The 22,219-nt window shown below is 38.5% G+C and overlaps 1 protein-coding gene and 1 pseudogene across 2 annotated transcripts in view; one reads left to right on the top strand and one right to left on the bottom strand.

The window, feature by feature from the left end:
- The window catches only part of PRKN (parkin RBR E3 ubiquitin protein ligase), a 1,339,251-nt gene that overhangs the window by 431,107 nt on the left and 885,925 nt on the right, over nt 1-22,219 (top strand). The window lies entirely within an intron of this gene.
- On the bottom strand, nt 4,531-5,109 carry LOC122220577 (annotated as a pseudogene).

Genomic DNA, 22,219 nt, shown 5'->3' with positions numbered 1-22,219 from the left:
AACAGACAAAAAAAACCTCCACTCAGTTGGTCTTAATCAAGATAAACAAAAATAAATTCACTTTACAAAGAAGGTAAAAGACTAGGGGCACCTGGTGTCTCAGTCGGTTAAGCATCTGACTGGCTCAGGTAATGATCTCACATCCATAGGTTCGTGCCCTGCGTTGGGCTCTGTGCTGACAGCTCAGAGCCTGGAGCCTGCTTCAGATTCTGTGTCTCTCTGTCTGCCCCTCTCCTGCTCACACTCTGTCTCTGTCTCTCTTTCAAAAATAAATAAACATTTAAAAAAATTTAAAGTAAAGATAGTAAAAGAGCAAGGAAAAAGAGATCTTAAAATCAAATGAAGAAAATAGATTACTTGCAATGCAGTAATAATTTGAATCGATCCTGGCAGAAATAATGGAAGAAAAATGACAGTGGAGTCATATCAAATGACTGAGGAGGATATACTTGTTAACTTAGAATTCTAAACCTAAAATACCTTACAAAATTATTGCTTAAAAGTGAGAAGCAAATAAAGACGCTTTCAGACAAACACTGAGAGTATTTGTACTCAGTCTGAAAGAATGTTATTCACAACAAGGAGGGGTGGTTTGAACCCAGGGTGACCAAAAGAGATATAAGATACGATGCTCAGAAAATACAAGGGTAAATATGGATCAGTCTAAATAAACATTGATATAAAAAATAATGTTGATTAGTTTGATGGGTACAAAAACAGGAGGAACCGAAGTAGTAGATAAAATGACATTTAGGAGAAAACAGTGATCAATTAACATGGAAATACATTCAAGATCTCATTAATGATCAGAGAAATTAATATTCCAACAATATTGTATCGCTGCAGCCTACCTGATGGGCCAATATTTAAAAGTTTGACGATACCAAGTATTGGTTAGGATTTAGGGCAGAAAGTGCTTTGGTACATGATGATAAGGATGTTAATTGATTCAGCCATCATAGAGAGCAATGTACAGCTTCACAGTCATTAATGGATTTCCAGATATGCATTTTCTAGAACTCAGAGTAGTGAGGAGACACCCATGTAGGTGACCATCATGGGACCCCTGAAGTTTGTGAATAAAGAGAAATGACATAGCTGGGGCATCCGGTTGGCTCAGTCGGTGAAACGTCCGACTCTTGGTTCTGGCTCAGGTCGTTATCTGAGTGCAGAGCCTGCTTGGGATTCTTCCCTCTCTCTCTCTGCCCCTCCCCTGCTCATGCATGAGCCACAGGTGTATGCTCTCTCTTTCTCAAAAAAAAAAAAAAATAAATAAATAAATAAATAAAAACTTAAAAAAAAAAAAGAAATGACATAGCTGTCTTTAAATAGGAGGATGGATAAATAATTAATGCTGTATTCTTATAATGGGTTGTAAATTGCAAATAATGTTCAGTAAGATACAGTTGATGCAAAATTTCAAAACGTAAGGTCCAAAACATTTACATCTATTGTTTAGTAGGGTAACCAAATAACGTACTTTGCCCAAGCAGGATATATTTGAGAGTTAAAATATACATTAAATATAATTAAACTATATATTTATATACCTTTGAAATATTTATTTATGGGTCAACAAATTGGATTCATTATGTTAGCAAAAAAATGAACTGGTTATTTAGTATGATGTTCAAAAATAATTTTTTTTCAAAAATTAAAAAGATCATGTTCTTTAGAGCAAGATCAAACCTTTATATTTATCATCTGAACATTAATAATATTAGTAGAATAATTATCCTTTGTACTTATTCACACATTTCGATCAGTTTAATGTATCTGACTATACCATCTCATCAGTGGTATGTACCTAAAGACTAAAGCAAATCTTATGGTTTCTTCTTATTATAAAATTGCTTTTAGTCTTCTTAAGTTTTATTTAATGATGAATAAATTTGGCATTATTGTCACCTTCAATTTATGTCTTTCTAGACCATAATCCTTTTAGCCAAGAAAATATTCTTTTACCATAGGGATTTAGATACCAGTAGGCTCTCAGAAAATTCTACAAAATGTTTAACATCCACTTCATATTTTTAATTGAAATGTGTAATTCTTTCAACCCAAATAAGAGATTAAATAAGCTTTTATTAATGTATGCAATATTGAAAACGCCAACACCACCATAGTTGGAGCCTTCCGATTATTGTATGCTCCATGACGAGACTGTTTAGTTAGACTTCCCACATCAACTTCCATCGGTTACATCTGACTTCTCTCTGATCATCTTGTTCTCATTAGCCCACTGACTGGTGACCTGTTACCTGTGTGCATTTTGCAGGGCTGGGGACTGGCCAATGTACCACTTGTGGATGCACCAGGTAAATGGCAGGGGTGGCATCCTTATGGGATTCTCCCCTCCCCCTGCCCCAGCCCCAGACCAGGAATGAGCTCTGCTGGAACCCTGCATGCTGTGCGTGAGGGGCATGTGCTAGTTTTGTAGAATCTGGAAAGGATAGGGAAAGGAGAGATGGGTTGTCCCAGGTCAACTTTAAGACTTAACTCTGTGTTAAAATTGAACTACAAAAAGTCATCCCTTCATCTTCAGACCTGGGAAGATTCATCTCCTTTTCAGAAGTCTTATACCTTCTACTGCTTTCAATTATATACAGGTTCTCAGCATATACTCCTTCTCATTGAAGACGGGACGTCCATCTAGTTCATTATAGTTTCCCCCAACATCTCCTAGAAGACTGATGACAAATGTTTACTAAATTATTTAAAATTGTCAATGTAGTAAGGCATACATCATAATTTCTGTATATTTAACTTTTAGAATTAATGCTTTATTTAATTATTTGACAACACTTTTTAAAATACCTTGGTAATTTCAGTATTCATATGAATTTAGTCTCTTGATTGGGATTCTTTGGAACAACTGTGGGCAAACCATGCACTTACATGATTATTTTTCTTTGCTAAAAAAGACAGTGTAGAGTTTCTAGAATAATGATTCACTCCAGTGTGCAGAAGAGTCACCTGTGGATGCTCATTCCCTGCTATTCTAGAACTTATTCTAATTCAGGTGGGTGGGAGAAAGGCCCAGAAACCTGGGCTGACCACACTTGGAGAAACTATGCCTGATAGCAGAGGTTTTCCAACTTTACAACTGTGGGTCCTGCCTAGTGGCCTCAACTAGGTGGGAGGAAGGAGGCAGGTCGGGGGAAGACAGTGGACAAACCAAGCCAACCCATGGCAGCCAAGCACAGTCTCTTATTTATCAGTTTCACATATAACCCATCTATAGCATGTTTCATTTTGGGAAAAGAAAATCCCTTGTTACAACGTGTTTGAAAAACTCTGCCTCAAAGAAAGAAATTTAAGAGAAATAAACCAACTTTGTTCTTGTTTCTAGGGTGTTCAAATCAGAGAAGGAAGAATTTAGGTGCTGGCTGAACTCAGGAGGGTTTTAAAGGGTGACTAGCTGGGCGGTAGCCACACAAGTAGCTGAAACAAATCTGAACTTCTGGAAACCCTGGAAGGTGTTTTTTTAGGTATTTAAAGATGGCAAAAGATAACAGATTAATATGAGAGACAATGTCATGTTCTACATTAATAACCAAAGCAATCATATGATCTGTACTTAGAATCTAGGACATGTTATATTGTGGTTTATAAGTGGGACTCAAGGAACTCAAATGGATCATCCAAGTGTCCCTTAGAGGAGTGGTTCTCAAGACATAGCACTCAGCAGAGTCCCGTGAGGGCTGTGCCAGCCCAGTCAGTGTGGCATCAAGGCTGAGAATCTGCATTTCTCTGCACTCCGGTTCCTGCTCAAAGTGTGGCTCCAGCAGCCATGCTTTGAGTAGCAATATCCTTTTTTTTTTTAATCAACATATCCTGGTTGCTTTCCTTAAATTTTCACTTTAAAGACAACACCAAAATCAAAACCTTTGAACGTATACTTTCAACCTCAAAGAATCAAAGAATAGCTATAATTCTAAAATAGCACCAATATAGCCAATATTATTCTTGTGAATATTAATGAGCTATACTGAAACAAGGTAAAATGTAAACACTTTGCTTTGTACTTAATTTGAAGTGTTGCCCCTAAAATCAGTTACAGAAGTTTATTCTGAAAGACATGACTATGAAGGTTGCAGACTCAAATGCTGATAATGGTTTCAAAACTAAATTTATAGAATACCCAGAGAATAGGTTGCATTGTAGACGTGTACACAGTTTTAAAATACTCATTAGCAACAGTCTTTTAGAGACATATACTGTTTTCATATAAATTGGGAGTTTTTTTTTTTAATTTTGTAAAATGTTTATTTATTTTGAGAGACAGAGAGAGACAGAACATGAGCAGGGGAGGGGCAGTGAGAGAGGGAGAGACAGAATCCGAAGCAGGCCCCAGGCTCCAAGCTGTCATCACAGAGCCCGATGGGGGGCTCGAACTCACGAACTGTGAGATCATGACCTGAGCCGAAGTTGGCCGCTTAACTGACTGAGCCACCCAGGCACCAAATTGGGAGTTTTAAAACCATCTCCCTTTAGTGCTTTCAATTGTCACATGGCAATAGACCAAAGACCCAAATAATTTCAAATGATCGCAGACACTATTTTGGCAAGAATTCTCATGTGTCAGTACTTTTAATGTGGTGTACATCAAATTATAGTAAAAAGAGGACTGTAAACAAGATGCAGCCCCTCTATTTTCATGAACATCATCACAACAGATTACAGCAAACCCAGTTTATATTCCACCATCAAGGGTGGTTCTCCCATTAGTTCACTTTGTGACGGGTCATTAGGAATATCCTCAAATCCAAGAGTCTCATCATGACCCCTCAAAATACCCCGTGAAAGGTTTGAGCTTGGAGGAAATGGAAGACGCTGAACCTGATGCACTGCCTTGAATCCCACTTGTAATTTGAGTGGAGCAAACAGACCCTGGATTTTTCTCAGTGTGGAAAAATTCATTTTATCTTGGTTGAGCTGGAATTTTTTTTTTTCTGATAATTCAAGAGGATGACTAGGCAAAAGTTCATTTTTCACACAAGGAAGACCTTTTTGAAGAAGAGTATGGCTTTCAAAAGGTCCACTTGCTGAAAGTTCAGCAACTGGAATGCTGTCCTTTAGCTGAGATCAAAGTCCTCTGGCATTCATGTTCAACTTGCTCAGTGAACAGCCTCTCAGCCCCGTTACCCTCAGCCGGCCCCACTGCTCACTTCTGTTTCCTGAGTAACAATACGCTAAATAAGAAATTATATTGCTTCAAATATTGTGAATGTATAGAATACATTAATTTGTAAACATTTGATTAAGAACATTGAGTAAGCTACTTCTGAGCTCCAAGGTACCCATGCATGAACTAAGTTCTCATGTAACATCTTTTTTTCCTTAATGAGGAGCCATTCATCACCTCCTGACAATCAGATAATATGAAGCTGTTGGGCCTAGAGAAAAAATTACAATATTCTCTAATATTTGTCATTAATTTACAGTTAATTGACTACATAGCAAAAAGTCAGTGAATCTCCACCTTGTGCCAGGCATACTTCTAGGTGGAAGGATGTAGTAGGAAATAGAATCAGAAGAAATGCCTACCTGGTTGGATCTCATTCTACTTGGGGAGCAGGTAATACACAAAGAAACAAATAACTAGTAGTTATATGTCCTCTGGAGAAAAATTTACCAGAGTAAAGGGAGTAGAGAGTGTTAGAAAGGGTGCTCTCTTGTATAAGGTACTAAGAAGGCCTTTCTGATGAAGTGACATTTCAGGAGAGCATCCACAGAGGGATCTCAGGCAGAAGGAGAGCCAGGTATGGATCCAAGGCTTGGAATGCAAGGAAGCCACCAAGACAGGGGCAGAAGGAGTGTAACAAAAAGAAGAAGGGAAGTCATAAGGGGGTCAAGATGGGGGCAAGTTGCATACAGGGTGGTAGATCTTAAGTTTCACCCTGATGAGAAGGGAGCCGCTGGAAGAGTTCTGAGCCATGCAGTAGAGTGAGATGTGATTTAGGGAACTGGCTAAGTCAGCTGCCTTTTGAATTGGCTGCTTGTGAATCCTAGAAATATGCTAATTCCAGTAACATCAGAAAGTAGTGGTAATAATAATGGTCAACATCTCTGAGTGCTTGCTGTGAACCTGGCACTGTACTAAGCATTTTTTCCCCATGAATGTCTTGTTTAATTCTTTAGAAGCCCCACCAGGTAGGCAATATTATTATCCTCATTATAGAGAGCTAATAGCATCAGACTATTTGAAGAATGGATTCAGACAAGGCAAGATTTTACCAAGGATTGTCTTACTCCAGAGCTTGTGTTTGAAGTATCCGGTAGCCTATACTCCTCAAAATATAGATATCAGGAAGAAAGAATGAGTTTCTGCATTTGCTCTAGACATTTTGATTATAAACAGTAGACACAGTCTGACAATAAGTCATTTTGAAGAATCATGTTAAATTAATTATAGTCAAGTAATCAAAATTTTGCTATGTTTCTGAGATACTGTTCTTACTTTTTTTTCTAAATTTGGAGAGAGAATAAGAGAGCGAGGGAGAGAGAGAGAGAGAGAGAGGGAGAAAAGCATGAGTGGGGGAGGGGCAGAAGAAGAGAGGGAGAATCTCTATGTTGTCAGTGCAAAGCCCAACTCTTGGCTCGATCTCACGAACCACAAGATCATGACCTAAGCCAAAATCAAGATTGGATGCTCAACCAACTGAGCCACCGCCACGCCCTTCAAGTTGTCAAATTTTAAAACTCAATTTTTGTATCACATGGTGTACCATTTTTTTCTTTTTCTTTTTTAACTTTTTTTTTTTTTTGACAAAAAGAGAGGGAGAGAGAGAAAGAATGAGAGAAGGAGGGTGGCAGAGAGAGAATCCAAAGCAGGCTTCACACTGTCAGTGTGGAGCCTGATGCAAGGATAGAACGCACAAAGCACAAGATCATGACCTGAGCCAAAATCAAGAGTCAGATGCTTAACTGACTGAGCTACCCAGGCGCACCTCCTTTTTTTCCCTTTTTAAAAATAAAACACTTGCTAATTTTATCCAATTCTTTCAAGTCTTTTTGCCTCAGCTTACTAAGAAAGCATTTCATTAGTAATGAAGAACATTTTACTATAAAATAAGCATATATCTTCTTACTAAATGAAAGATGACTTTTGAAATATAACTCAAAGACATTTTATAGAAAAAAAATTAAAGATAGACAAATATGGGAAAAAAAAACTTAAGTATAAATGGCCTTCACCAATCCTTTCAACATTATACTGGAAGTTCTAGCCATAAAATAAGACAAGAAAAGGAAATAAAAGGCAACCAGTTGGGAAGAAGACATAAAACTGTCTTTGTTTACAGATGACATGATTGTCTATGTAGAAAATCTGAAAGAAAGAAACAAAGAAACAAACAGACACTTCCTAGAACTAATATCAAGGTTGCAGGATACAAAATTAATATGCAAAAGTTAATTGCTTTCCTACAGACCAGCAATGAACAAGTGGAATTAAAATGCAGTAACATTTACGTTAGCATCCCTCAAAATGAAACACTTAGATGTAAACCTAACAAAATATGTACAGCATCTATAATTAGGAAAATCACACAGCTCTTTTGAAGGAAATCAGAGAACTAAAAAATACAGAGACATTTCATGGTCAAGGAAAAGAAGATTCAGTATCGCCAAGATGTTAGCTTCCCAACTTGATCTTCACAAGTCCAATCAAAATGCCAGCAAGTTATTTTGTGGATATTGATTAACCGATCCTAAAGTTATATGGAGAGGCCAGAATAGCCAACACAATATTGAAGAAGAACAGAGGATTGAGGCTGCTCCTTGTTATGACATGCTATAAAGCTATAATAATCAAGACAGTATAGTATTGGTGGGAGAATAGACAAATAGATCGATGGGATAAAATGGAAATCCTAGACACGATCCCACATAAATATGGTCAGCTGATCTCTAAGAAATGAGAAAAGGCGATAGGATGGAGAACAGATAATCTTTTGAACAAATGGTGCTGGAATAACTGGACACCCATGTCTTGAAAAAAATCTAGATACAGATCTTATACTTTTCACAAAAATTAACTCAAAATGGATCTTAGAGCTACATGTAAAACATAAAACTATAAAAACCTTGGACTATAGCATGGGAGAAAACCTAGATGACCTTGAATATGGTGATGACTTTTTAGATACAGCACCAAAGGCATGATCTTTGAAATAAATAAATGATAAGCTGAACTTCGTTAAAATGAATAATTTCTCCTCTCTGAAAGACAATGTCAAGAGAATAAGAAGACGAGCCACAGATTGGGAGAAAATATTTGCAAAAGTCACATTTGATTGACTGTTATCCAAAATATACAGAGAATTCTTAAAACCCGGCAATAAAATGAACAAACCAATTAAAAAATAGGCAAAAGATGTGAACAGACACCTCACCAAAGAATTTATATAGATGGCAAATAAGCATAAGAAAAGATATTCAATATCATATGTCATTAGGAAATTACAGTTTGAAATGATGACATACCATTACACACTCATTAGAATAGCCTAAATCCAAAACTCTTGAGAACACCAAATTCTGATGAGGGAACAGAGCAACACCGACTGCCATTCATCACCGGTGGAAATGAAATGGTATGGCCATTTTGAAGGCAGTTTCTTACAAAATTAAACACACTCTTACCATACAACATAGCTAAAACTTGCTGTTTACCCAACTGAATTGAAAATGTATGTCTATGCAATGAACTGCATGCAGACTTTTATAGCAGCTTTATTTATAATTGCCCAAACATGGAAGCAACCATGATCCTTCCAAAGGTGAACAGATGAAACGTGGTCCATCCAGAAATAATAATATTCAGGGCTAAAAAGAAATGAGCTATCAAGCCGTGAAAAGACAGGGAGGAAATTTAAGTGCATGGTACCAGGTAAAAGAAGCCCATCTGAGAAGCCTACATACTATGTGATTGCAATTATATGACATTCTGGAAAGCTAAAGATACAGTGAAGATCTGTGTCTATACAGATTGCCAGGGATTGGGGAGAGGGAAGGACGGACACTCAGAACACAGGATATTTTAGGACATAGAAACTACTTTGTATAATACTATAATGGTGGATGTATGTCCGTATACATTTGTCAAAACCCATAGAATATACAACACCAAAAGGAGCCCTAGTGAACTGAACTGTGGATTTGGAGTGATAATGGTGTGTCAGTGTAGGATCCCGACTAAAACAAATGTGGCTACTCTGCTGTGGAGTATTGGTAGTGGAACAAGTTGTGTGTGTGTGTTGGGGAGGGGTGTCTATGAGAACTCTGTACTTTTTGCTCAGTTTCACTGTCAGTCTAAAACTACTCTAAGTAATAAAGTCTATTAAAAAATAAATGTAATTGCTTTTAAGGCTTGAGCTCTGGATACTCACTGTAGATATATCATGATTATCAGAGAATATGTTCTTATCAGCATTTTTTTTTTAGCCAGTGGTTGAATGTAGTGTAAGACAAACATTATTTACAGGATTATAAGTTAGTTAACATCTGCCAAATACAAATCAGTCATGGAGGCCTACTAATGAAATAGAGTGATAAACTTCAGATTTAATTCTCATTTGATCCAAAATCAAATCTCAAGTACTTGAAAATACGCATAAGACATGCTAATGACTTTAAGCCCGAGAGTGTGGATTTCTTGGTGCATCAAACAGCTTTAAGGAGAGTCTCTTGTGTAAACCTTCCCGGAAACAACAAAATTTTGGCAGTCATATGAGAGCAACTTAAGGTTGCTATCCTGTAAAATTATAAAAAATACATTACGATTTTGCCAAGAACTTATTTTTTTCTCCAACATAGACATTTTTGCTATAACATGCTCTCTCAATATTATAAGTGAAAACATGGAAAATGATACTGCACAGTAGCGGGAATTTTGCCAGCATGACATATTTTGGGTGGGTTTTTGAGGTGCGTGTGGGGAGGATCGTCCTATATTCCTTTCCAAGAAGTCTGAACACTGTTCCAAAAGCAGAATGAGTTGTTGCTTCCTGTTGATTGTGCTTTATATCTACTGTAGTGTGTTTACTTGTCATGGTTTTGTTCACCACTTTGAAAGTGTGCTCATCAAAAGCGAGTAAGTCTCATACACTTCGTACTTCCATTGGCTGGAACATGGATGGTGGTACATATATTGTCATATGGCCATGAAGTATTATTCAACATATAAAATATAGCCCTTACAACTCTTGAACCCATTTATCACGCCTGGTGGGTAAAATGGTTAATAATTGCGTGTGGAGAGCAGGGTGCAATGTGCCATGGGGTTAGCAGAGTACCGGAAACACTTGTTACCCGGAAGCAGTCACAACTTGGTAAAGGGGTGGCCAGGGATAACTGAGCCCTCCATACAGAGCAGCCAGTTCCTGCATTTGTCATCAGCTCACCTTCTGAGTACTTTTTATTACTCTCATGTGGTAAAGAACACAGGAGCCATCTTAGTCATTCCTAAATGTGCAGCTCAGTAGAGTTGAGCATAGTTACACTGTTGTGTAACCCATCTCCAGAACTTTCCCATATTGCGGAACTGAAACCCTACATACCCTCGAAATAACTCCCTAATCCCTCCTCCCCACAGCCTCTGGCAGCCAGCCTTCTACTTTCTATTTCTTATGAATTTGACTACTCTAGACACCTCGTATGAGTGAAGCCATACAGTGGTCGTCTTTTTGCGACTGGCTCACTTCACTTAGCATGATGTCTCCAGGGACCATCCATGTTGTAGCATGTGTCAGAACTTTGGAGAACTTCGTATGTATAATAAACCAGCAACAGGAGATACAGAGGTTAATGAGAAGAACCAGACCCTCAAGTAGCTCACAGTTTAGAAGATGTATGTATACAATTTAAGTGGAGTGAGTTCTGAACAAAAAAGGCAAATCAAAGCAGTATGGTGCTTTGGAGGATGGGCTCTGAGAGTCCGGAAGGACTTGTCTGTGGCTGGCAGAGGATGAGGGCTTTGGAGGAGGTGGTGAGGGGCTGGTCACACTCAGAGGGGGACGAGCTTGTGGAGTGTCCTGCCAGTGATGACCATGGCTGGTGACCATGACCTACAACAGGTTTGGAGGACTGATGACGTTGGAAAGGTGGTTGGGGGTTGGGGAGTGAGCTCCTGTTGTGGAGAGCTCTGGACGCCAAAACCTTCAGTGACCCAAATGGCCATGATAACCTTTTTGTCACATCCCTCCTATCTTCTGGAGTTTAAGAAGGTCTCCCCACGTCTTGCATTTTCTTTCCTAAGTACTTGGAAATGGAGAAGAGTTGGGTAGTCAGGTAGAGCTGGATGGAGCACCCGTGTGTCCTCTGTGTGACAGAGAATCTGAGAGAGAAAGCCCAGAGCCGAATGAGTGAGCAATTCACGCCATCCATGACTCACCGGCTGAGTGGGGAGTGGGCTCCCTGCAGGAAGAAAGGAGAGAAACCAAGGCTGGCCTTTCCACCCCGTGCTTCTGGTGTAGCCTAACACATGACTCTGTTAGAAGTGTTTTGTCCTTTGCGATGGTTGTAAAACACAAGCAATTAAAAATGAACTCCAGGGGGTCGTGGTGGGAGATGACAGGGGTGCTCGCCAGGGACCTCAGAGGTATCGATTCTTCTGATGTCACCTCTGCAAGGGAATATTTTGATTAAAAAGGAAAGGGAGAAGTCGTGCCCTGGACTAAATGGGGCTGACGTGACTGCGCGCCCTAAAGGCCCCACCGTGGGTAGTGCGGTCATCTGTCTCCTATGGGTCTAATGCCCACAAAGTAAAGCATTTACATTTTTTTGCTCTTTGAGCTCTGAGGTCCTTCGGAGGACCCTGGGCATGTGCCAAGACGGGAAGATTTGCACTTGACAGGAGAGTGGGAGCCGAGGCAGGATATTTATAGCCGGTGAGGTCCGTCTTGGGAATCGTTGAAGTGCTCTAATTAATGCAGACTGTGCCAAAAATGCGGGCAGGCTGCTGGATTCCATTTTCTTGATTTGTTACAAGGAAGATAAAGAGAAAAATTACAAATTAAGTGGTGGGAATTGGCTGCCTATAATAAACTCTTAAAACTTTCTGAATTTGTTCTGAATAAATGAAGACTAATGGAAATTCTGTGGATGTTTTGTTGAAGGTGTTATTCTGTATGAACGGTAGCTTCCAAGAGATTTACACGTAATTCAAGAACCTTTGTTCTACCTAGTAATGAAAATAGGAATTAGCAAAATGTCCATTTTATAACAGAAATTGAAACACTCATTATAAGTGAAAACAAAACAAAACTATGAGAACTTTGTTTTTTAAATTTTTTCTAGGTAATTCCATAGAATCAGGCCCAAACTCCTACACCTTCTTTTTTAAAAAAAAATTTTTTTATGTGTTTATTTATTTTTGAGAGGGAGAGAGAGAGACAGAGACAGGGGGCGAGCCAAGGAGGGGAAGAGAGAGAGGGAGACACAGAAGCCAAAGCAGGCTCCAGGCTCTGAGCTGTCAGCACAGAGCCCGACATGGGGCTTGAACTCACAAATGGTGAGGTCATGACCTGAGCTGAAGTTGGACGCTTCACTGACTGAGCCACCCAGGGGCCCCCCAAACTCCTACACATTCTAAGTCTAATTGAGCTATAATTTATTACCCAAATGATACCGCTGAAGCCCTGTAATATCTAAAAATTTCTTCCTCAGTCCCCAGAGATGGAATTAAATTGACTACCTTTGGTGTTAGAAGTGTGTTATTGTACTCTGATTCTTTGGAAGTTAATGCTCTATTTTCTCTGTGTATGATAATTAAACTAATCAAAATGTTCAACCAATGGAATTGTAATTAGAAGGGAATCAAATGGTTAATTGTTTGTCTAGTGGATTAAATAAATATCCGTCAGGCCAGGGAATAGTTTTTATGTTCTGTTTCCCACAGTGCCTGTTACATGGTAGACCCTTAATAAATATTGGTTGTTGCTGGCAAGTGCCATAGGAAAAGGTGACAGGCATTTATTTGTTCTAATCCATGGGCCACAGCACCCCTGCGTGTGAAACGTCTGTGGCACAGATGCTACGTTTAGTGGCGATGAGCCAGGCTGACCGAGCCACCTCCCAGCCCTGCTTCTTACCGCTTCCGTGACCTTCGACAGTTAACTTCCTGCCACTCTCATTCTGGTCTGTAGACCAGCAATAGCATCGTCACTCAGGACTCTGTCAGGAAGGCTCCATCCCAGACCTGCTGAATCACCAACTGTGTGTTTTTAAAAAGGGTCCTCAGGCAAATGGTGCGCATTAAAGTTTGAGAAGCCCCGGTTTTCTCAAGGTGCTAGGCCTTGGATTCCTCGTTTACACAGATAACGAAATGACCTACCTCACACTGTTCATTCCAGCTACTTTGTGACCAGTGCTCAGAACAGAGCTTGGCAGAGCTTGGCCAGTGCTTGGCACGTACAAAACGTGACTTAACCGTTGCCTGGTTTTGTTATCCTTTTGCTTTGCGGCTCACGTGATCAACAGCCCTGATGTTGGGCCCGGGCTCTAAAATCAGTGCAGGTATATAGATTCAGAGCTTCCTGATTTAAATCAGAAAAAAAACAGGAGCTACACCCCCATGCCATCCTGCCTGCTCGCAAGACTGCGTTCTGTCTCTTCTGTGGTTTTGAAGTTGGGGTTTCATTTCACTTTAATTCATTAATTAAAATTTAATTTTAGATGCTGGTCACTTCCACCGTGTATTTGGGACTAGGTTAGCATAGTGGATGTTCTGGGATAATGAAGAATGACATCAGGAACAAAATTTCTTCTGGCTATTTTCCTAAAATTTTACATTGTCATCATCTTCCAACTCTAAATCACGGATGATGCTTTTTGGGTTGTTTTTTTTTTGTTTGTTTTTGTTTTTGTTTTTGTTTTCTCATATTCTGTTAGATGATATACTACGTTGAGAGTATCTCATCAGAAAATAGGATTAATCTTTTAGTTTTCATGATCTGTGTTTAGTTATCGGGAACCAGTCGGACAGAAAGGAAGTTTCAATAAGGGGGAAAAATAAGATGCAGTGTTTTCTTTCTTTTTCTGTTGGGACTTGCTCAGAGAACCCTTTTGGCTGTGTCCAGTAATTTGAAGGAGCAGACTAGCTGGGGACTGGTCAGCTGAAGTGGACCACAGAGGACCTTTATCAATCTGGCCAATAGGTGACAGACAAGGGAAGTTTAAGAACACGTTACTGTTGGGTTGCTGTTTAAGCACAGGTTACTATGGCTCAGTCAGTTAAACCCCCGACTTCAGCTCAGGTCATGATCTCACGGGTCGTGGGTTTGAGCCCCATGTGGGGCTCTGTGCTGACAGCTCAGAGCCTGAAGCCTGCTTTGGATTCTGTGTCTCCCTCTCTCTCTCTCTGTCCCTCTCCTACTCACGCTCTGTCTCTTCTCTCTCTCAAAAATAAAATTTAAAAAAAAATTTAAAAAACAGGACAGGTTACTATTGAGCTTAGCAATGCAGACAGAGATTGTGTTTCCGTGAGCAAGAGAATGGCACACGTGTATTCAGATTTGATCACTAGGGTGCGTGTCTTCAGACTAGAATTGTTTGACAGAACAGCATTCTGGAAACTTGAGTGTTGCCACTATCTCTCTTCAGATGTTTGCACGAATCTAATGAATGGATCCTTATATGGATCTAAAAGTCTCCACCGTTACATAACTGCAAGCAAAAGATGGGTACACATCTTCATGATGTCCTGCCTTTCAAAGAGAAGACATTTCACTAACCTGCTGACCAACGAAGGCAAACAGTATAATCTGGAGGGATGGCTTAGGCAAGCATGATTTGCCGGTCTTCACAGATTGCTGCTGTTTGCCATGCAATTTCTTTATTGTCACAAAGAATGGACAGACCCAGCTTCAGTGAGTGATACTTCTATCTGGCAGTTATTTATAAAAGCTGCTGTTGTGTGGGTTTCTGATGCCAATATAATCATTTTGATGATAAAGAGCCACCAGAACCCTTTGAGTTCTAGCTGATGGCTATGAAGTCACCTCTCTTAAAAAAATTATTGAATCATTTGATGATATTCTTTTACTGCATTTACTCTTTCATGGTGACATCACTGAGATTTTGGTGGCGTTTCATGTGTTTGAAAAATAAATACAATCTTGGGGGAAGATAGACCAAGAGGAGTAGGAATTAGAATTTTTCCACAGGTGGTGAGACAACATGCTTCCAATGGACCATGTAGGATTTTCTTTCATGAAATGAGAAAGATTACATCTATTATGGAGTATTTTATGTGTCCATAAATACTGCTAGTGGAGTTGCTGTATTTGAGGTATGTCAACTTAGTCTGGTAAAATAGAACCGTAGCTTTGAGTCCTTTGCTTAATCCACTCTCTTTATGTCCATAAGAAATATTATATCTCAATAAAATATAGCACATCTCCAGTGATAGGAATACTAGTAATTTTAGGGCTACTGTATGGTTGTACATTTGTGTCACTTTTTCCTTATTACAGAGAAACATATTAGAGCCTTATGTTGTCTTTCATTAACAGAACAATCCAGAATTTTTCAGACTTGTTATTTTCCCCAGAATCCCTTCAAATTATTTCCATAGTATCTTTTTCTTATGGACTTCATGGAAAATAAATTTTCTTGTTTGTATGAAGAAAAACAGGTTTTCTTTTTTAAGGTAGTTAATTTGAGAGGTTTGCTGCATACGGTAGGACTGTGGGCACCAGGGTGGCTCACACAGTTGGTACAAGCCCCATTGAGAAGTGAACTTCATGAGGCAGGATTTCATCTTGTTCCGGGCTGTCTGCAGTACCCAACACAGTGCTTGGAGCATAGTAGGTGCTTAATAAATATGTATTAAGTGAATAAAAACCTGTATTCATTCATTCTTTGATGGCCCTTTGAGATCGGAAAGTAGAAGTTGTAAGTTGCGAGAGAAGTTTGGATTCCTGAAGTAGGGTCCAGTGCTTCTGTCAGAGAAAACCAGATAGCTTAATCATTGCAGTCAGTATTTCCAGATACTCAGACTTCCAAATTCTATGTGTATAGTTAAATCTCGTTCCCAAATTCTCCACCTCACAAACACACACGCAAATGGTGCACTTTGCTCAGCACGAGGTTGCCATGACATCGTTTAGTGCCACCATCTTTCAATCACGATATCCTGCACGTTGCTTCTTTTTCCCATACCTTAACATTCAACTTAATGACAGTCCTTTGCAAAGTCAGATAACAAGTTTTCTTCCCCCTTCACACAGCCTTGCTTCCACTGTAGTCCTTTTCAGATGTCATAGACTTTTCTCTTACCTCAAATTGTTAGGAAATTATTTTAGAACTTTACAGTCCCACAGGAAGTTATGACATCTCTACCTTTTGGCTTGGCAATTCTACTTTTCAGAGTTTATCACAAAATCATATTAAGGATGTATACAAAGAATTGCCCATAAAGATGTTCAAACATAGCATTGTTTACATTGGCAATAAAAAAAAAAAAAGAAAACAATCTAGAAGTCCAGCCATAGGGACTGAATAAATAAATGTTTGACAAGCCAATAAAATGGCATACTCTATAACAATTGAAGGTGATGTTGGGGAATAATATTTAATGGCATAGAAAGATGCTGTATGAAAAAAGTAGATTCCAGAACACTGAGTGGTGTGTGATCTTAGTCTAAAAAAATAGACAACTAAATATATGTTTCATGTGTGCATATGTAATATAGAAAAAAGATTAAAAAAGCAGATATAAAAGTTGATAGTGATTTTTCTTACAATAGGATTATGAGTTATTTTTATTATTTTTTGTTTTGAAACTTGTTTTATTATAACTTTCGATAATAATATATATTACTTTGTAAGATAAGAGAAATTAGTGATAAAAGATAAAAGTGATTCAACTCCTAAGGTCTGTGAAATACTCTATGCCATGGTCTTGGAAATATGATTGCTCGGAGACTATAACTTAGCCCTCCTGTCCAGTGGACCCTGGAGTGATTACATTTCCCGAGGGTGTCTTAAATTACTTGGGGCTCACCTTTGAGCATTGGATTTAAAACATCTTGGTGGAGGCCCGGGAATCTATATTTTGGTGGCTTCACAGATGACTTTGACGAGCAACCAGTGTTGGGACCTCCTATGGTCGGTGTTTCCTATCTCAGACTATCACCCCACTCCCCTCCCCCCACCAACTCCTTTACAGGTAGAGCATCTAGATTGCTGCTCCAAGCCTATAAATTAATAGTGAGTTTATGGCCACTCAAATTTTGGTCTCTTGACATTGTGTTCCACTATAGGGAGCCAGGAATCCCTGGAGAATGGCAGATTCAGACCTGAGACAGAAAATATGCAAGATGAACCCTGAATGCCTTATAGTGCTATCTTGCTCAATAGCTTGTGTGGGTTATCAAAGATGGATGGACTGCGTGAAGGACACCTGGGATAACAAAGGTGTATTATCCAAAGATGGCATAATCCAAGATAAAAATAGTATGGAAAACAACTTATTAAAATCATTTTACTAAAAAAAGTCAAATGTATTAAAAAGCCTTGGCAATAACGAGAACACTAAAATTTTACTCAGAAAGTTGGTAATTAAAAGAAAAACAATAACGATTTCTCTAACTTCTATAAGAATTCTATTTCAAGGTAACCAAGGTCCCCTTAGTGGTTGGGGAAAACTTTTCTGTGCAGAATTGTTCCAGATAATAATTGAAGATGATACCAAAATCAGAATACTCACCATTTTGCAAGTCCTAACTCATTCTGGCAACAATTATAAAAAGGTCAAAGTGAGTGAGTAGATAGATATACCATGAAGGGATCAGGCTGGTGCCATGTGATCAGTCTTAGGGTCACTAAAGGCAGACAAACCATCAATTTGTCTTTTTATCATTTAATCCATTTTATCTGGCGGTGGTTATATTGTACTATCTTCTATAATTTTGTGTAAAAACTTCAAAGTACCAATTAAAGAAAGATCCCCTTTCAACATTGGAGTGTGTGCGTGCATGTACGTGTGTGTAATGAAGAAATGTTAGGGTAGGATGGCTGGATTAGATACAGTGCTGGTTCATGTCTTGTAGAGCAATAACCATAGTCTTTGGGGTTATCTGTTACACTGGATAAGAATTATGGCCCGTGAATGGGACTCTGTTGCCCCCATACCAAACCTGTTTGTATGTGAGGGTCTTGTAGGCATCGGCACACAAGTAAGGTCAATTATCATTTCTTAGTAATGTGTTGTCATACCTTATGAAGTGAGAAATATTCTCAAATATCACTCTCTGTGAATATCCTTTGTTGCACTTTTTGTTCACTTATGTCATGGTAAGATGAGAACAAATTCTTATTGAACTGCTGTCGATAACTGTGTTGCGGTGAAAAAGTAAGGAGGCTCCATAAAGTATTTGTTTCTGAATTCTGAGGGCCAGTGAAGACCGGATACTATTGGCAAAAGTTTAACTCAGTAAACAAAGGCGTAGTCCACTAAACTGAAGGTGAGATACATAAATAAGAAAAATATCTTCATATATTCACAAACACAGAATAATGAAAGTACTAATAATATTCAAAACAAATAGCCGTAATTAAATTTCCCTCCTAAGTTTAATTGTTCTCATGTAATTAATTCTTGTTCTGTCAGATCTTGGATTAGTGGGTTGCTTTCATGAAGGACTTTGACTTCCAGACTGAAATGATCCTGGAATGATCCTGAAACGCCTAATTCATTCCACTGGTACAGTGGAGAAGTTGTCAAGCTAATGCTGGCTCTGACGCCTGTAACTGAGAGTCCGTTCTTTAAAGTATCGGTAGTCGAAAGCACCTGGCAGGGTCCTTTCCCTGAGGCCTGAGACCGTCCTTCTGTGATGAAGACACAGTTTAGGTCTGGGGTTTGTAGAGAGCTCTCAGGCAAGCCTCAGATGGAAGCACAAACGAACCAGTTTCCTAATAACAAAAGGCTGGCTGGATTTTGACAGTGACCAATAATATCAGAATGGGCAGAGCAACACTTCCCTTGGTGGTACGGTACATAACTCTTTCATAAGGGTTTGGTCAGGGGAAAGCCTGAGCGTAAGACCCTTTAATGGGCAACAAAGGCTTCGACTAATCTCTGTGTGCCCCCCACCCCCCCGCCGCCCCCCACCGCCAAGGGTTCAGTTTATAGATTTGGCTGAGTAACATTTTATCCACGTAAACCAAACCTAGGGAAGGCTGAGTCTCCTCTGACTGGACAGCTCGTTCCCTAGCTCCTTCAGGGGGAGCGCGTTAAGAAATGAGAAACACACCAAATAAACCCGGTGGTTTCTAGCGTCTCTCTCCAGGTGCCCTCTGGGAAATTCAAAGACATTTTTTTTTTATTTTAATTAAAAATTTTTTAATATTTAAAAAAAAATTTTTAATGTTTATTTTTGAGAGAGAGAGAGGCACACACAGAATCCAAAACAGGCTCAACTCCGAGCCATCAGCACAGAGCCTGACATGGAGCTCGAACCCATGAACTGTGAGATCATGACCTGAGCCAAAGTTGGACGCCCAACCGACTGAGCCACCCAGGCGTTCCAATTTAAAGACATTTTTAAGTGCAAGGTATACACTGAAATTATTATTTTAAATTTTTATTTAAATTTTATTTTATTTATTTTTTTAATTTTTTTTAATGTTTATTTTTGAGACAGAGAGAGACAGAGCATGAACGAGGGAGGGTCAGAGAGAGGGAGACACAGAATCTGAAGCAGGCTCCAGGCTCTGAGCTGTCAGCACAGAGCCCGACGCGGGGCTCAAACTCACGGACTGTGAGATCATGACCTGAGCCGAAGTCGGCCGCTTAACCGACTGAGCCACCCAGGTGCCCCTAGATTTTTATTTAAATTTTAGATCTGATTTCTAGAAGGCAAGATCAAAGAAATTATCAGAGGACATTTGATCATTTGATTCTAATAAAGTCCTCGGCAAGAATTGAGAAACAATACTTGGCTATTTTTTTTTTAAATAAAGTGACAATAAAATATTAAGAAAATATATGCAGGTGAAGTAAGGTGATCAAAAGGAACCAGTTCATTTACAAGTGAGGAAGCTTTGTCTTTTTAAAACTATCTGTCGAAGAGTATGATAAAATCAACCTAAAGCTGAGAATACTCTGGTAGGTTGTAGAATTGCTACTTGGAGAGATTGCACAGATGGACTAGGTGTTCTAACGTGAATTGTATTAACTCCATAGAGAAGAAGTCTAATCGTAATTTTGAATTAATATAATATTTGATGAAATAGGTTTTATGAGCTCCCTTCTTTGGCCCTTTTTAAATTATCTTATCAATAAGTCCATCAAAACTATGGAGACTTTTTACTAATTTTAACACATTTCATAACTTCTTTAAGACTTAGCTTTTATGAATAAAAGAAAGTAAAATTCACTTTCCTCAAACTTTCTACAACTTGTTATATTTTCTATTTTCTCAAGTTTTGTCTTTGGCTCTATTCTTTCATATTCTGGAACAAACTGCCACTTTGTTTTAGTGGGGGGAAAACAACTCTCTTATTTTAAAACTAAAACAAAAACTCATTCCATCACCTTGGGGAGACAGTTGTATTTTTCGTTGCCATTGCTTCTTGTACAGTGCCAACATGCAAGCTAATTATAACTTTTAGCCAAAATAACAACTTTTTGTTTTACATTTGGGATAACAGAAAAAAAAACAAAAACAAAAAAAAAACAAAAAAAAACAAACCCTGAGAGGTAGCTAATTGAGAACTACCTGTCACAAGAATTTTAGCAGAGTAGCAAAGCTCATAGATACACATTACACAGTTTTCTATGGGTTTGACTCCTAAAAATAGCAAAAATAAAATTTTATTAATGTGTACTAAAGATCCAGCTGTTTTTAGCATACAGCAGATAGAACCAAAAATATAGAAACTTAAAAACTATGTTACTTATTGATGCTTTTGTATTCAATCTTAACAGATATTATCCAGCCATCAAAAAATTCTTCGTTAAATATCCTGATTTAATGTTAATCCAGAGTTTTAAGTTACATAAGGATCTAAGAACTTATATTTTGGCTGACACACTACAAAACATCATTACTATAAAATATTTGCCAGACTTACAAGTCAATCTAGTGAAAAGAAATGCATACATGTATATTTTCATAAACTTAAATATCACACAAGTGTAATGTTAGATTAATTAATAAACCAATATGAGAAGTATAAGTTCAGATTAACTACTGTCTTTGTGGGAAATCAAACCCGTCTTTTATAAAATATAAAATAAAAATCTTATTACATATTTAACTCTGATATATCTGAGAAAAGATGCATAGCTTTTTGTTCTTCCTTAAATCCAATTTATTGAAACAGTTCAAGTGTCCAGAGATTCACCTTAATTATGTGAACTTGTATTCTTCAAATATTTCTTAGCTAGTAGTTCCCATAAGAAGAATTTTTTCCCCCTTAAAACTGAGAGTAAAGAGTAAGTTTCTTGTCCAAGATCCTGAAACTAAAAGATGTTGAAGCTAAGATTTGAACCAAGATCTTTGGTCAAAATTCCTTGGGGTGCCCGGGGGACATCTGACTCTTGATTTCGGCTCAGGTCACGATCTCACTGTTTGTGTGTTTGAGCCACCTGTCACACTCTGTGCTGTGTCAACACAGAGCCTGCTTGGAATTCTCTCTCTCTCTCTGCCCTTCCCCCACTCATGCGCTCTCTCTTTCTCTCTCTCTCTCTCTCTGTCTCTCAGAATAAATAAACTTGAAAAATAAAAAAAAAATCCATTCTCTTCGAATTGGATCAAAGTTTTTATTGGCAAATGCTTCGATTCCGCATGGTTTGCAAAGTCAACACTCATCCTATACACTCTTCAGTAAGACCAACCCCCTCATTAGAAGGCCTTCAGCAAATCTCTCCATTTTTGTAAAACATCTCAGTAATAGTTTCCAAAGTTAAGAGAAGTCTACTTTCCATGGCTTTACATTTGACTGAACAAATATACCATTTGACAGGAAATATGCAAAAGCCATAGAAAAACCACTTTTAATATGTTCGGAGTTAGTCAGTGAGAAACTTTATGATTTGCCTTTGTCAAGAAGTTATATAATCTTTTCTTTTCTTTTCTTTTCCATCTTTCTTCTTTTCAAACACAGTTTTGTGAACCGGGCTTCCCAGCTATTTTGGGCCTATTTCTAAAGCTTTTTTGTTTGTTTGTTTTTTGTTTTTTCTCCTGTCAAATTAGTTCCAGGTCAT

This window comes from Panthera leo, chromosome B2, assembly GCF_018350215.1.
Source record: "Panthera leo isolate Ple1 chromosome B2, P.leo_Ple1_pat1.1, whole genome shotgun sequence".
Classification (NCBI taxonomy): Eukaryota; Metazoa; Chordata; class Mammalia; order Carnivora; family Felidae; genus Panthera; species Panthera leo.
Note: the sequence above shows the minus strand (reverse complement) of the source record. Positions and strands in the feature narration are given on the sequence as shown.